The sequence below is a fragment of the Paroedura picta genome, chromosome 8, assembly GCF_049243985.1.
Source record: "Paroedura picta isolate Pp20150507F chromosome 8, Ppicta_v3.0, whole genome shotgun sequence".
Lineage (NCBI taxonomy): Eukaryota > Metazoa > Chordata > Lepidosauria > Squamata > Gekkonidae > Paroedura > Paroedura picta.
Genome location: NC_135376.1, coordinates 18,290,331 through 18,305,406, shown reverse-complemented (window position 1 = coordinate 18,305,406; position 15,076 = coordinate 18,290,331).

Below are 15,076 nucleotides of genomic sequence, written 5' to 3'. Positions count from 1 at the left end.
GCTTGCACCCAAATCTGGATAGAGTCTATAGTTGGATGGAGAGGTGAAGGGACTCACTTCTCTCTTCCCTTCTCATCTTCAACATATAATGCTTAGTGCCATGATTCCCGATATGACACTCATGGGTATCATGATGAAGAAGAATGTGCAGTTGAGTCGCCATGGACTCATGTTGACCCAAACCACAATTTGGTATTAAGAAATAAGTTGAGGTGGCTTGACATTGCTTTCCTCAGCAAAGTAAATCCAGTTTACCTTGGTAGCCTTCTATTCAAGTGCTGACCATGGTCGATCCTGCTTTGATTTCAAGTTCTGACAAGCTCCAGCCAAGAGCCAGCTGGATGTAGTGGTTAAGAGCGGCTGCCTCTAACTGGGAGAGCCAGGTTTAATTCCTCACTCCTCCACATGCAGCCAGCTGGGCACCCTTGGGCAAGTTACAGTCCTGTTAGAGTTGTCCTCACAGAACAATTCTGTCAGAGCTCTTTCAACCCAACCTACCTCACAGGGTGTCTGTTGTGAGGAGAGGAAGGGAAAGCGATTGTAAGCCACTTTAACACTCCTTTGGATAGTAAAAACGGGGTATAAAAACAACTATTATTCTTCAACATAAGAGAAGCCACATTGGATCAAGTCAGGGATCCATCCAGTTCAGCAGTTCTGTGTCACACAGTGGCCAAACCCAAGTGCCATTAGGAGGCCCAGAACCCCAGCAGAAATATATATCCTGGTGTCCACTCTTTCCCCAAACAAAGCCAGTCCAATATTTTATCTCCTCACTAGAACAGGATGTGCTTTAAAAGACCACAGGAACCATCAGCCATCATCTGTGCTCAGAGCACGGGTCGCTACAGCAAGTGGATACTTCGGTTTTGACCCTCTTTCTGGCTGCTCGTTTGTCCTCTCTTCAGGAGTGTTGTGTTCATGGGTAATATCAGGTAGTAACATTTCCATTCAGAAATGTTTCCAGCTAGCCTTATCTGCTAACACTACGCTGGGACCAAGGCCACCTGCACAGGTGGGGACTTTGAAGGCTGCAGTTGCCGTAATACGTAGTCCACCCTCAACAGTGTATGCTTTTTCGAAAGGCTGTACCATTTGTCACTGCCATTAACCTTCAATTCACGAAGACATCCCAGCTCAGCAGAGCTTTCTTTTATCTCCTCTCGTGGGTGCAAAACCAAAGGAATGTTTACCAGTAGAGATAAGCTGCCAGGTAACCAGCAGCTTCTGGAACTCTGGCCTGTCTGAAAGGAAAACAAAAGTACTTCAGTGGAAATACAGTGACTTCATGAAAAATTCAGGATATCACAACTTCACTTTAGAGCTTTCCTCTGAAAGGTGCATCATATTTTCTTGTTTGCAAAAGCCACTTTGCTGGAACAACAGGAAAGCATAACTTTTTTTTTTGTGATGCACTGAAGTTTCAGGGTGGTCAGTCGCAGGCCCACAATAATATTTGCAGGGCAGAACTATTCATCAGATTTGCTTTCCTCTTTTGCAAAAAAACCTTTTAAATTCAACTTTCATGCCTTTTAGAAGAGGTCCCCTTTTCACAATTCACAATGCCCTGTTGCACTGACATTTCATGTTATCTTCATCCAATGCTGTTTTCCTGTTCAGAAAAGCTTCTCCTTAGTTGCAATAAACCCCAGAACGTCAGATAACAGGCATTTGTATAACCCAGGGGCCACTGAGGACTGATGAAATGGAAAGGGTATGTGTGGGACAGGGGGTAATTGCCACCTTTTCTCCACCATGACTGATTATGCATGGGCAGGGATGGGCAGGCCAACTCCTGCATGACAGCAGGGCTAATCTCCACTTATGCGCGATGCCTGTGCTGTCTGAGCCCCCTCCCAGTCCTAGCCCACTTAGGGCCTCTGAATGGCCCACAGTAAGGGAATGTGGATTCTTCTGCATTCCCTTTCTTGCTGTACTGGGCTTCCTGAGATTGCAGGTCTCATTAAGAGGCTGGATATGAAATGAGTGCGGCACACCCGGCTGGGATGCCAGGGTCTCATAGCCAAGCGACCAGGGTAGCCAAATGAAGTCAGCGACCCGCTCAGGTCATTTCCCAGGGCAGGGAACCACTCTCTTGGCTGGGAAAGATGCGGGTTCCAGGGTGCCACTGGGCCCTTGATTGGAGCTACTGGACGGCTGTGAGGGTCAGGCTTCCTTTCTAGTTCTATGCCAACCCCCTGCCTGAAGGAATAAAGCTGTGGCCATGTTAATGCCAATCAGTAGTCCCATGTCTTATTCAGAGACAAATGTCAACCAGCTAGTCAAAAGCCAGTTATCCTTATGGGCACTGCCTGTGAATCTTAAGGCAGAGCTAGGTACAAGAGGTTCACCAGATTTGTTTCTTCAAAGTGAACAGCTCCAAGAGTAGGCTTTCCCCCAACCTATCAACTCTATTCCCCCAACCATAGATTGAACAGGAAACAGAATGTTTGAATGTACTCGGAGTCTGTTGTTAATACAGCAAATACTGAAGTACCTACAGGATCGATCACACCCACGTCTGTCATTTTGTTTTGCTTTCTTTAAGCATTTCACCTCTTTATGCTGCAACCAATGGCTCTCCATTGAGAAATCATTTCCTGCTAAGTGAAATCTCAGTCTTGGATTTATGCTGGCATTGTAAGTCTTAACGAGTCTCCAATCTGGCCTCCAAGTTATTAGAAACGCTATGTAGGAAAATTGGATTTTGTTTCAATGAGGACAAACTAATAAAATCACTACTGGTTTTTATTTTAGTTTGGCTGTGATTTAAGCAAGTAATACTCCATTTTATAGGACCCTTGGAGTACTCATCTGACATTTCTAGAGGTCTACATAAACTTTCATGGCCTTATAACCGTTTATTAAGCTACAGGGTCTTCATAAATATGCAAAATAGCTTTGGTAATATCATCTATGATTGTTCATCAATTTGGTATTGAAAGAGCACCAATTTAGTCAATAAAAACGTCTGCCTATAATGCTTATATTCTCTAAGCTTATTTCACCTCATTTAAACGAGTTAATAAAATGTCAGAATAGTAGGGTCACTGTGCTTATAGGCCTGAAATTGTTTGTGTGGTTCGTGTTATCGATAAGTGGCTCTGTTGGGAGAGAGCCAAAGGCAACACGGTTTTGCAAAGTATAGAAAACGGTTTCAGAAGCTCAGATGCTACGGTTATTTATTTACGACCTCAGAGAGCAATCCTCAACGCATAAAGTGTCTGTGGTTTATGTTTGAAGATTAAAAATGTATACCAGGAAACTGAAACTGGGGTACTGGATTGCTATTATTAATCGTTCTGTAACACTGTGATGTCTTTATCCCAAACACACACCAATGGTTTCCATGGGACATGTTTCCAAGAATTCAGTCCTGTATTCTCCTGTGGCCTTCGCCAAGTACAGCAGTGAAGTTGCAGCATAGCTAGAAGGGAGAACAACAAGATCAAGATGAATGTGGCCTCTTGGATAAGTGAATTAATTTCTGCAAACTGGGCAAGGTCCCTGGTCGGCTCAGGGTGGGTAACATCAGGTTTAAAATAATATGTACAAATAAATGTCATTTATTTAACCAAATATTAAAATTTAATTTAAGTTTTAAATTTAATTTAAAAGCTGCCACCTCTTCCAATTTACAATCTCACTGAGGAGGCTAGTTGGTGTTGGATGGATTGTGTTGGCTGGATGGGTTCTCAAGCAGGGAGACCAGAGCCTATTTATTTCCTAGCCTCAGCTCCGTCTCTGGAACTGTTTAAAGACCTTGGGAGGCCTGTTTTTACTTGGGAAAGTGTTCTACCAGGTCCAAAGGCCATCATCCTGATGGAGGCCACTATTATCTCTTTGGGTTTAGTGACCAGGTGTACCACCTTTGGCGGGACAGCCCTGCCTTTATGGCATCCGCCCCACGTCCTGAGGCATTCCCCAAATGTCCCAATTAGAAATTTATTTTATTTTATTATTTTGGGGGCAGCCCATGTGGCAGCCCAGCAGGCGGACCGGGCTCAGAAGTCCCACGTGCAGCAGCAGCGTCACCCTGAAGCACCCCGTGTGACATCAGGCATCCGGGCTTCGGGACCAGCTTGTGTGGTGCCACCATTCCCGCTGGCTGTGGAGATGGGCTGGTGATGGCGGTGGCCTCAGGGCTCTGGAGGCCAGCGCTGAGGGTTGGGCAGGTGGCAGCGGCACCTTGTGGCCTCCCGCAGTGGTGGCTCCTCGCACAGAGGATGCCAGAGATCCGGTGTGTGGCATCGTCGTCTCTGCAATGGGGCACCGGGGCCGGCCACTTGTAGCCACCCCTTCCTGAGGCCTTCACTTAGTCACGCCTCCATCCAGCCTTTCTTCTTGAGGTGGGGGAAGCAGCGCTGGACTGGAACACGTGTGCCAGGCCTTCCCTGTGTGCTGGCTGCATCAGTCCAGGTAAGCCCAGCCAAGATTTTTAAAATCATAACACCGGACCCGGGGAGAGGGGGTGGCAGAGGATGCCCCGGCAGTGAAGCCCACCCTCCGGCGCCTCCCTCCCTGTGTCCCACTTTACCATTTTTTAAAAATCTGGTCACCTTATCTTTGGGGCTAGGGACCCTGAGCAGATTTTGATTACTTGATCTCAGTGATCTTTGAAGGACATAGGGGACATCCAAAGAAATAAAGATCTATGATTTTTCCCTCTACTCTTTTATATTCAGAACCACTCTATGAGGCCTACTGTAATTTGGCCTACTGCACCCCATCCACCCTGGATGTGCGCTCTCACATGGCAGCTTGGATGGTGAGGTTCCACCATGCTGTGGGATGGCATGGGCCTTTAAAAAAAAGGTTAAGAATGTGGTATTGCGTATCCACACAATAGCACATTCTTAAAAGAAATGCCCCAGGAGGCTCTGCCACTGCGCAGCATTGCTGGCAGGGGCTCATGGGAATTGTAGTACATGGATATCTGGAGGACCACAGGTTGACTACCCCTGCTCTAGAATTTCTGTTCTCGACTCATCATGATAAAAGAATGAGAAATGCTTTCCCCACAACTTCAGTGGATTGCTGTCCTAGTTCAGAGAAAGTAAATGCTGTGTTCAAGAACTTTTCATTAACTCCTCTATTTCCCCACCCAGTGATAGTGACCTGGGGAAATCTAATTACCTAGGAAACTTCTATCCAGATGTAGCATCTGTCTTTCAACGAAGTCCTGCTGTTTTGGCAGTTTTTGTGTCTGGGTCGTCTAAGGTGCACGCAAGTCAAGGGCCCAGACACAACACACACAGTCAGTGACTCCACCATCGCCATAGTGTCTTAGGACCCTTCTGGTGCCCAATTATCTGCTCTAAGCACAAGACTAAACTGTCCTTGAAGACCAGCTGCCTGGTGGCATGTGAGGTTGTGTTTCCTCCATAAAACTAATAACAAATGCGATTGCAAATTAGCTCTTCCTCACAAATTCCCCTGCAGTCCCATAAAATGTGGCGGTGGAGGAGAAACTGGGTCAGTTCATTTATTAGTGAAGATGGTATAGACTGTGTGGGCCTGTTGATTCCTGGCACTTCACAATAATAGGTCCTGTGGTCTCCCATTAAAATGTAAATTGGTGGAGCAAATGTCTGCGGGACTGTGCTATCTCAATGAGCAGTTTGAATGCTCCCCAGAAGAATGCAGCTTTCATAGCTGTTGGGGACTGATTAGTTCAGCTTCTCTTGGATGACAAATGACACATTTTCTTTCTGGGCATATGTTTCTTGGGTTCTTCACAGGGGTACCATCAGAGAGGTGGTGTTGGAGACTCCAGTTCAGAGTTATATTTGTACAATGATGTGCCATGGCACAATGGGAGCATTAGCATGAACATATGAAAGGGATATATAACTGATGCATCTGGAAAGGATCATTAGACAGCATTCTCTGGTTGCAATGACAGCCTCTGCTTGGAAAGATCTAAAGTAGGCTAGCAGAGGCCAACGCTTACCATGGCTTGGATCCTAGTTGAACTTTGTGCTCAAAGAATGCACTTCTGCTTACCAGAATTTGCTAATTCCATTCTGTGTGTTGCAACTTATTCTTTGACTCCATGATGTTTCTGGGAGTCCACTGACCCAATAGGTGCCCAGCTTGGGCATTAATGGAAGATTACAACGAAGGTTGGAAAGTTGCCATTGGTGCCATGCAAATCCATGTGTTGTATAGGATATGAGACCCAGTTTATGCACCCAAGCAACAGTTATTTAGAAGCATGCTGTTTTTAAATGTGAAAGTTCCACTCAGCCATGGCAGCTAATAGATGTTGATAAATGAGGACCTGTAAGGACTTGTGGGGAGAATCTTCATAGGGTTGTCAGGTCCATTGATGCTGCCAGCAGGATATGGGGGTGTGCACTCAAAGCCTGAAGGATTCTGGTAATTAACCTGATGCACTATTGTCACCTGAAAGTGACATTGGTATGCTGGGGTCAGCAGGTGTTTGTGTGAATCCAGGTGCTTTAGATCTTGGACAAAATTTACTTCTAACCATAGATCTTTGTTCAAATCCACTCTCCTTATCAACCTGATGTGCCGACATCATTTCTGCATGACAACAGCACTTTCGGTTAATTTCTATAGTCCTTCTAGCTTGGGGCAAGTTTGGGGAGAAGTTTGTTTGGAGTGTGAGGTGTGTCATTAAAGTGGAGATCCCTGCCCAGAATAGGAAAAATAGCAACTCTATTTCTTTCCTTTTCCCAAAATTGCTCATAACCTCTCTCCTTTTTCTGCTTTCCTTTGCACCCACCAGCCAACCTACCTTTATTTGACCCTTGTACATCACACTGGTTTATGTGGGATGATGGCTCTGGAATAATGGCCTGCAGCAGTGGCAATTCAGGTGGTCGAAAGTTGCTCAGTGCCTGCTGCTGGCCTTGGCCCTGATGAGTTCTCCCTCAAAGGTCAAAAAAGCCTTTCAGAAGGCCCTGCCCTACCCTTGTCTGACAGAAACCAAGGCATGAACACTGAGGGGCTTTTCACACGCCTTCAAAATCGCACAATGGTTGCCAATTGAAAACGCTACTGATTTGCCATTATGCACAACGTCGTTGACCATCTGCCACACACCTGAAACCGATCAGCAAAAAGCGCTTCCTTGTAGCGCTTTCAGCGAAATCCCCAAAAGTGGATTCACCCTCCGGAAAGCGCTACACTCCTGCAACCAATCTGCAACACTAGCGGGAAAGTTCTGTGCGTTACCATTGTTGTGGTTTCTACAAAGTCCCTCCCCCTGGCTGTCTCCTCTGATCTTCCGGCGAAGCGATCACCATTTTTTTTTCTCCGAGCGAGCGGAGTTCAACCCACCAGCAAGCCTGTTTAGAGGCTTCCCCGGCTTCAGTCCCTCCCCAGAGTCGTTTAGTCACTAAGCACAAACAACAGAGAAGCCCGTTTGCTGATGTATTTTCCCTTTATTTTTTACACTGTTTTCGGCCGAAAATCGGGCCCGTGAGGGGGGGGGGTTTCTCTTGGGGGGAGCGTGGCAACGATGAAACGACAGCTCAAACACACCTGCCAGCTGATGGGTCTCTCCGTTGCAACGAATCAACACATATTCATTGCAATGGGTGTGTGTTTTTTTTTAAAAAAACCTTTCTTAAAGGGAAAGGGGCTGTTTGGGAGCATGCTAACGGCTGCCCATTGGCTGCTTGAGGGCCAGGGGCGGGACGAGCTCGGCAATAGCGCTTCCTTTCTAGCGACTTTTGCTGAGACCGGAAGCTTGTGGGAAACGATAGAAACGCAACTGGATTCCACTACAAAGTCAGGTATGCATAATGACGAATTGCACTATTTTAAATGGCGGTTTTTCGTTCAGCAAACAATTTGCTACAAGGATCCCGGTGCGGAAAGCCCCTGACAATACCTCTGTGGTTGCCTATCAACTGTCACAGAGGACATTCAGTTCTTCAATCTGTAGGCATTGCTTCTGTCATTTCAGAGTATTTAATCCTTGTCCCCAAAATGTATTTTTAAAGGTTTCAGAGTTTTCTTCATACCTGGTTCTTGTCTCAGTATTGTAGAAAACTCTGTCTTGTCTATCCATGGAATTAATTTGCCAATTTGATTATCCACATATGGGGCCATGTTTAATCCCTTTTAAAAGCCATCTAAACTAGGGGCATCACCAGACCTAGTGGTAAAATAGTCCACATTCACTGTGTTACGATTCTACTGCTCATATATTTCATTGGACGTCCCCTAGTATTTTGGAAGAGGAAGAAAAACATGCATAATTTTACAAAAGTGTATCAAACTTAGATGTGGTTACTGTAAATGGAAACTGCCCAGACTCTTTGCATTTCCTTTCAAAGGAAGTTTCTCCAGCCTCTGAATGTTTTGGTTGCCCTTTTCCCCCATCTTTTCCAGCTCTACAGCATTATTTTTGAGACGGAGTGACCAAAACTGTATATCCTATCCCAGAGTCATCCAGATCATACACCAGGTGTCCCTTAATGACAGCCACTAATGAATAATTTCCAGGTAACACAGTTAGTGTGTCAGAAACAAACAGGTCTAATTGGAGGGCTTCAGCAGTATAGCAGCAGGCTATATGTCATGAAGGCTACTAGGTGTATTGAGCCAATCACTTTATCTCCGCCTACCCAATCTCAATAAGTTGTTATGAGGATAAACTGGAGAGAGGAGGAAGAATTGCATAGGAATTTCTTAGGAGAGGTGGGATAAAAAGTATATCAGAAAGGTAGGGCTCTGTAGAGTTCTGCACAGTAAACTTAATGGAACTGCATCCAGCAAGTCAGCTGATTAAACAGCTAAGCTGCACCTGTGCAGTGGTTAAGAGTGACAGCCTCTAATCTGGAGAAGTGGGTTTGATTCCCACTCCTCCACATGCAGCCAGTTGTGTGACTATGGACCAGTCACAGTGCTCTCAGAGCTCTCTCAGTCTCACCTACCTCACAGGGTGTCTGTTGAAGAGAGGAAGGGAAGGGGATTGTAAGCCACTTTGAGACTCCTTTGAGTAGTAAAAAGTGGGGTACAAAAAACAGAAAAGAAGAAGGGTACTTAAACCAATCTTTCATTTTGGCACAGAGATGTTGGCGATTGACTAAGAAAATTAAATACCATGTCTATGAAAGGGAGGTGACAAGAACTAAAGAACAAGGTTGGTAAGAACAGCTAGTGTGAGTCTATTTTCTTGTCTAATTTTAATTCATTTAGGTTATGTTTGAAGTTATTCTGTAGTCTAGGATTAGAACTCTCCAAGCCAAAGTTCCATCAATGTTACCTAACATTTAGCATGTGTAAAAATTATTGACATTTGTATGCGCTCCAATAGGCATTTTATTTTATTTGAACGGTTACCACAGTGCATTGACTTAAAGGCGCTAACTTCAAACGCAATTCTCTTCCACAGGACAATGTGGTGTGAACAAAAGCGAGTGTGTTAAAAGGCTGTATTTCTTGTTCCCTTGTCCAAGACCTCGCAATCTGGTTGCAGTTTTTAGACAAAACACAGTGGGAATATTACAATGTGCGAAAAGATCTTGCAGAATGCTAAAACGGCAGCCTTTTTTGGCATTGCGTTGTGCTTCGGCAATGGGTGAACAGCGAGAAAACGACAGCAGAGGGCAATATTGCTTCACTACACACACAGAGGGAATGAAATGGCATCATCTCAGGCTCAAGGAGTCATCTGGGGGAAAAAAGGGGGGAATTCCTAACATCCGAGTGTCTTTTACCTTGACTCTGAGCTTCATACAAGGACAGGGAGTGAAGAACAAAATATGGCCTCATTAGAGAGAGAAGAGGGCGGAGATCACGGCTGCCATTCCTCACATTCTGTTCTCGGGATACAGAAAGTTTTGTTGGTTCTGACAGGAGCTATCACCCCTTGTGGAAGGTAGAGAGGACTGAATCGAAGCCCCCTCCCCCTCAGCCTTCCATTAGATGAAAAGGAGAACTGGAAGTCTTGATTCAGTTCCACTCCTCTCCCAAAGGAGACCAGCATTGTTAAAGCTAGCACATCAGCTGCCTGTTGCAGTCCATGGTGCATCTGTAATACTTCAAGGATAACTCATCAAGCCTGCTGCAAAAGGGCCCTGAAATAAGCACAGAGGAGCGGGCTTTTAACCCTGAAGACCTCGCCATGTCCTGGAACATCTGAAGAGCTGTCCTAAAAAATTATCTTAGGAGAAAAATGAAATTCTTGTCCAGATTCCTCCTGGAGAATGTTTGTAATTTGTACTTGAGGTTCATTGGGTGAAAAGAATAATTCCTTTGTAGTCTGTCTCAACCCAGCCCCACAACAATTCATGCTGGCCTGAAAGGGGAAGGGAAGTGCCATTTAATTCTTTTGAATGGGAAGACGCCACGTTTCAGACCAGTATCTTTATGTAACTGTATGTGCTGCTCTGCTAAGTAAGAAATGGGGAACAAGATCATTAATAATTTCTAGAGCATTCTTCAATGTAAAAACTTCACCAATCATATTTCATACACAGATCTGTTTACGGCATGCACAGGGCTCTCCAATGGACGTTGGAAACTAACTTATACCAAGTCTAACTACTAGACCAGTGTGGCGTTTACAACCATTAACAGAATGTACAGAGCAGAATTTCGTTCCCCTTTATGCTCCACTCCATAGATTCCCCCCCCCCCCAATTAGAATGTGGACAGCCAAAGGGTCAAAGCACTGCACTAGGAAGGAGGAAATGGTGGAACTTAGAATCATAGAGATGGAAGGTACCTTCGGGGTCATCTAGTCCAACCCCATACACCAGGGGTAGTAAAACTGCGGCCCTCCAGATGTCCATGGACTACAATACCCATGAACTCCTGCCAGCGCTCACTGGCAGGGGCTCATGGGAATTGTAGTCCATGGACATCTGGAGGCCTGCAGTTTGACTACCCCTGCCCTACACAGTGGAGGAACTCACAACTACCTGCCCATCCACAGTGACCACAGTGATCCACAGTGACCCCAATTGCTTATCCAAGTGATTCCCCCACCAAAAATCTCCAGAATCCAGCCTGGTCTGGAGGAAATTCACCTACCATCCCACAGTGGCGATCAGCAATATCCCGTGTATGTACTTATTATACATCTTCAGCAAATGAAAATACCATGCTATCAAAAGTCCTGCATTGCCTGGTATCTTCTACTCTGACCATTGGTCAGACCATCCATAAACTTAGGATGTTGTACTTTGAGTGTGGACTTGATCATCAATGTCAAAACTCAACACTCTGTGTCTAGTGCAGCATGCTGGGTTCTTGCAAATCTGTTTATCATAAGTTTTTTTTTAAAACCCCAACAACAATAGAAAATACAAAGGTACACAATTGCCAAGTTTATCCAAATGTGCAAACTCGTCCGTCCATTCGATGACTTGCAAATAACAGAATTTGGTCAAGTGCTTTAATTGCCTTGTTAATGAGGCATCCAAATGCTGTAACCTCCTGCTGTGACTGATTCTTCTAATGTCAAATTGCTGGTGCATAATTAGAGACAGTTTGAAAAGACAGACAAAACATATCTATTAGCGTACAGTTTATATTAGGAATTATTCATTTATTGGAAGAAGGAGAAACATCTTGGTTCTAGTATATGGCCAGAGATCTCTACCAGAGAAAAGCCAGTGAGAAAGATACTTACCAGCAATTTGGGGAGGAAAATGATCTTAAATTGGAATTTTTTTTTTTTGGGGGGGTGCTTTCGGTACCACACCCTTATCAATACATTGGGATCAATGGTGTTAGAAGCATGTAACTCTGTTTAGTATTGCACTGTTAGGATTGCACTGTTCATTTGCTTGCATCCCATATGGTCACCTGTCATACTTCATGGCAGATTCGAATCCAGGGGGAAAAATCTGCAAAAGCAATAACTGATAGGTTCAGGTGGGTCGTCATGTTGGTCTGACCCAGCAGAGCAAAGTTTGAGTCCAGTGACACCTTTAAGACCCACAAAATTTTATTCAAGATATAAGTTTTGGGTTCAAGGACACTTCTTCACACAAAAGCTTGTATCTTTATACAGCTATTGCTGTATAAACATAAAAGGCTAAGGTCTAAGTGGGTGGACAGAGGGCGGGGCCAGTCCGGTTGAGGGCTCAATTGGAAGGCACGAAGCTCCCTGGTCCAATCCCTAGAATCTCCAGTTAAAAGGATCAGCCTGGCAGTGATGTGAACGATCTCAGACGAAGACCCTGGAGAGTAGCTGCCAGTCAAAATAGACAGCACTGACCTTAATACATGGATGGTCAGAGACATCCATACAGAAAAGATTCCCCCAGTTTAGAAAGCTTAAAAATCAGTGCCTTAACTGTTAGCAGAAACTTTTACCTCCCCAACTCACTACCCAATTGCCATGTCATAAATGTGGCTGAGAGATTCAGTCACCGATTCCCCTTTCCCTTTCGTGGGATTTGTTCATAGGCATTTGTTGTCACGTTGTTCTGGGAGGGGAGTGAAACTGTGAAATGTTCTGACGCTTGTTAGGTAAAAGAAAACCCCGCTGTTACGAACAACAGAACAACAGAACGGCGTACGTTCAAAGCCTTATGAGAGAATCCCATGACAAGACTCCTCCAGACTGAATGGAATTTGTCCTCCAGAAACGTGCAGTTGCAAAATTGTTGAATACTTTCAGCCTCTGTCAGGAGTGATCTGAAGACTCACTCAGGGCCCTTGAGCGGAGAGCTCGGGAACGATGACATTCTGTGTGAATTTAACTTTTAAAACTTTTTTTTCCAATTTGTAAGAGAACTTAGTGAGTCTGAGAGTACTTTGTTTACTTAGCCACAGTATTTACTCAGCCAGTTTTGAATACAGGTAGATAATGAGGGCGTCACCCCAAGGGTCAGACATGACTCGGTGCTTGCACAGGGGATACCTTTACCTTTACCTAGATAATCCCCCCCCCAAATGATTTGCATTTATAGTCCATTCTGATGCGATGGTTGTTGATGCCTTGCTACATTTACCCATGCGATAAATATATTGAGGACCAAGAATGATGAATAGCATCTCCAGGATCAAGTTTAGGGAGTTAAGCCTTTGCTGGATTTAGTGTATGGTAATTTGTCTTTCTGTCTGTCTGTCTATCATCTGGCTTCTGGTTGTTGCCAGCTTTGCAAAGTTTGAGTTCTGAGAGACCCGAAGCTGATTACTCCAATTAATTCAAAGTGAGCTTTGAATCCCCCCCCCTCCCCAAGTCTGGAGTATACAAACATGAAGAAAGAGATCACAAAGGACCAAACAACCTGCTTATAGATTGACTGTCTGAATGTAATTGGTCAGTGAGGTGAACTGCAAGTGATTGGGAATCACTTTGCAGACGCACCTAAACTACCATACTGATTTTGATCTGGTTTAGTGTTACTTTTACCCCAATGTGTTTTTGCGAGTTTGTAAAGATTTATTTCTTGTTAGATAATCTTAGTATTGCCACAGAATTACCCAGTGTTCCTGGGTTATAAAATAAAGCTGTTAAACAGGTTTGCAACTGCTCTAAAGATGTCGTGTAACCTTTCGTGGACAGCTATTCACTGGGTTCTCCTAGTTGCTAAACTGTTGAATTTCAATGTGGGAAGTTCAAGGTTTCATGCATAATCCACCTCGGTGTTGTGAGCTGTTCGGATACTGGTTTAATATCAACATTTATATGAATGGAGTGAGAAGATAGTTACTCTCCCAGATAAAATCAAAAAATTAATTTCATATTCTGAATGTAAAAAAAAAGAAAGTAGTGACACCCAGGGTTTCACAGGTATGTGGGACACATAGCTGCTCTGGAGCTTGTTAATCCACCCCCTCCCTCACAAATACATGCACACAAACCCCCTCCCCTCTCTCTCCTTCCCTTTTCCTTCCCCGATCTACTCCCCAGTACCTCCCCCCAGATGTACACACATGCACACAAACACTCACATAAAGAGTCCTCCCCCCTCCCTCCTTACCTTTTCTCCCAGGAGCACCCCAGCCTCTGCCAGCCTGGAAGGCAGCACCTGGGCCTGTGATGGCATCATGGCCTGCGCACCAGCCCCCGGAGACGTGGAGGGCAGCCACCCCACCCCCAGGAGCTGCACGGCCTCCACCCCTGCCCCCAGAGGCCTTCCCACCACGCATACTCCATGCTCCCTCCCCCCTCTCCTCAGCTTCATGGCAGTGCTGGCCCACCCAGGACAGTGCTGTGGTAGTCCGGCCTCCTCCTGCAATGGTCTGTGCTTCCCCAGCCAGCTTCCTGCTGTGGTGCCCTGCAGCTTTCTCAACCTCTTCTATGGACCTCACATCTGTGTCCATTAATGTCTCAGGGATCGCACCAGAAGATGTGTTCCACATCAAAAAGTTTACAAAGGAAAAAGGTTGGTTGCATTAGTATGTGAAGGCACCTCAGAAACCTCCAGTGGCATTGAACCTGGAAATGTACATCAGATGAGCCTGGAAGTATGGAAGGTGTTATCTTTTCCTACTTCACACCACATGCATGGGAGGACATCATCTGAGGAAGTCTTTGTACACCTTTGTGTCTTCTGTTCTTAAGAGTCATCAACTAAGGGAAGAATGAAAATGATGATACTTCTGGAACAACCCAACTTTTCATCAAACTGAGAAGACCGACATTATGCTATGAATAAATTTTTCAGGAAAGTAACATTAAGATCTGGGAAATATTGTAATAGTTTTCTAGCTTCTCATTTTCATGGACAATGGTAGAATAAGTTTACTTTTGAAACTGGAAGAAAATTCAGGTGATGTAAGCGTTTCCCCTTAATGAAGGTGTCCTTGAAAAACGTCAAATTAGTTTAGAAGAAGTGTGTCGACTTAGGATAGAAGTCTTGGTTGACTTAAACTAAGTGCCATGAAAGTAGAAATATTTGCTAATGAGATACAATGTCTGGTACAAAAGGAATGAAGGAAAGAAAGGAGACAAAAGAAAATCTTCATACAGAAAAGTTATGACAAATATGGGGTAGGAACATAGCTAAAGCTGAGACTGCTTAAGAAGATTTTTTACAGGGTCAGAATAAATTAGCATGTTTATTCTTTTCAAAGGTGACTTACTTCGAATCAGACAAAATATTTCCGTAATCTATTTTTACTGGATGGGCAG